Below are 2,295 nucleotides of genomic sequence, written 5' to 3'. Positions count from 1 at the left end.
CTGTGACATAGAGGATTCCTCTTCTGTTCTATTCTCTTCTTTTTCATATGAGCAGGAACAGGGATAAAGACATTCTTATTGAAGCTGATCCTGAACCTGAAAGGACTCTTAAGAGGAAACTAAGAGAAGCTAAAGCTTAACCCTCTGGAGAGGACCTAACAGAAATTTTCGAAAAACAAGGAGACATGGCCGAACCCAATAACAATGGTGGAGATGCAAGGAAGATGCTTGGTGACTTTATTGCACCCTCTTCTAACTTCTATGGAAGAAGTATCGCAATTCCTACAATTGGAGCAAACAACTTTGAGCTTAAGCCTCAATTAGTTTCTCTAATGCAGCAGAATTGCAAGTTTCATGGACTTTCAATGGAAGATTCGCATCAGTTTTTAGCTGAATTCTTGCAAATCTGTGACACTGTCAAGACCAATGGAGTTGATCCCGAGGTCTACAGGCTTATGCTTTTCCCTTTTGCTGTAAGAGACAGAGCTAGAACATGGTTGGATTCACAACCTAAGGAAAGCCTAAACTCTTGGGATAAGCTGGTTAGTGCTTTCTTGGCCAAATTCTTTTCACCTCAAAAGATGAGCAAGCTTAGAGTGGAAATCCAAACCTTCAGACAGAAGGATGGTGAGTCCCTCTATGATGCTTGGGAAAGATATAAGCAACTGATCAAAAGGTGTCCTACTAACATGCTTCCAGAATGGAGCATCATATGTATATTCTATGATGGTCTATCTGAGTTGTCAAAAATGTCATTGGACCATTCTGCAGGAGGATCTCTTCATCTGAAAACCCCTGCACAAGCTCAGGAACTCATTGAAATAGTTGCAAATAACCAGTTCATGTACACCTCTAAGAGGAATCCTGTGAACAATGGCACGCCTCAGAAGAAGGGAGTTCTTGAAATTGACACTCTGAATGCCATATTGGCTTAGAACAAAATATTGACTCAGCAAGTCAATATGATTTCTCAGAGTCTGAATGGATTGCAAGCTGCATCCAACAGTACTAAAGAAGCATCTTCTGAAGAAGAAGCTTATGATCTTGAGAACCCTACAATGGCAGAGGTGAATTACATGGGAGAACCCTATGGAAACACCTATAATCCTTCATGGAGAAATCATCCAAATTTCTCATGGAAGGACCAGCAGAAGCTTCAACAAGGCTTCAATAATAATGGTGGAAGAAATAGGTTTAACAATAGCAAGCCTTTTCCATCATCTTCTCAGCAACAGACAGAGAATTCTGAACAGAGCCATTCTGGCCTGGCAACCATAGTCTCTGATCTATCCAAGACCACACTAAGTTTCATGAATGAAACAAGGTCCTTGGTGCACGAAATTGTGATCTCAAGCAACGGCGCCAGAAACTCTGTACGCACGTCTTAATAAATCGTTTTTCATTCACAACTTCGATACAACTAACCAGCAAGTGCACTGGGTCTTCTAAGTAATAAACCTTACATGAGTAAGGGTCGATCCCACGGAGATTGTTGGTATGAAGCAAGCTATGGTCACCTTGTAAATCTCAGTCAGGCAAATATCAAATAGTTATGGAGTTTTCGAATATTAATAATAAATAGAAAATAGGGATAGAAATACTTATGTAATTCATTGGTTAGAATTTCAGATAAGCGTATAGAGATGCATTCGTTCCTCTGAACCTCTGCTTTCCTGCTGTCTTCATCCACTCAATCTTACTCCTTTCCATGGCTGGCTTTATGTAAGGACATCACCGTTGTCAATGGCTACTTTTTATCCTCTCTGGAAAATGGTCCGATGCGCTGTAACTGCATGGCTAATCGTCTGGAGGCATCACCCTTGTCAATGGCTGCATCCCATCCTCTTGTGAAAATGGTCCAAATGCTCTGTCACAGCACGGCTAATCATCTGAGGTTCTCGATCATACTGGAATAGGATTCACCCTCCTTTTGCGTCTGTCACTACGCCCAGCACTCGCGAGTTTGAAGTTCGTCACAGTCATTCAATCCCAGAGTCCTACTCAGAATACCACAGACAAGGTTTAGACTTTTCGGACTCTCATGAATGCTGCCATCAATCTAGCTTATACCACGAAGATTCTGATTAAGAGATCCAAGAGATACTCATTCAATCTAAGGTAGAACGGAAGTGGTTGTCAGGCACGCGTTCATAGGAAATGATGATGATTGTCACATTCATCACATTCAGGTTGAAGTGCGAATGAATATCTTAGAAGCGGAATAAGTTAAATTGAATAGAAAAACAGTAGTACTTTGCATTAATCTTTGAGGAACAGCAGAGCTCCACACCTTAA

General features: G+C 41.1%; 1 non-coding gene across 1 annotated transcript; it reads right to left on the bottom strand.

Moving 5' to 3' along the window:
- Nucleotides 1-587: 587 nt before the first annotated feature.
- LOC148563981 (small nucleolar RNA R71) lies at nt 588-695 on the bottom strand. The gene has a single exon (XR_015884762.1). It is a non-coding gene; the product is annotated as a small nucleolar RNA R71 (small nucleolar RNA).
- Nucleotides 696-2,295: the final 1,600 nt, after the last annotated feature.

The sequence above is a fragment of the Arachis ipaensis genome, chromosome B5, assembly GCF_059453495.1.
Source record: "Arachis ipaensis isolate K30076 ecotype BB chromosome B5, ASM5945349v1, whole genome shotgun sequence".
Classification (NCBI taxonomy): domain Eukaryota; kingdom Viridiplantae; phylum Streptophyta; class Magnoliopsida; order Fabales; family Fabaceae; genus Arachis; species Arachis ipaensis.
This window is presented reverse-complemented; position numbering and strand designations above follow the sequence as displayed.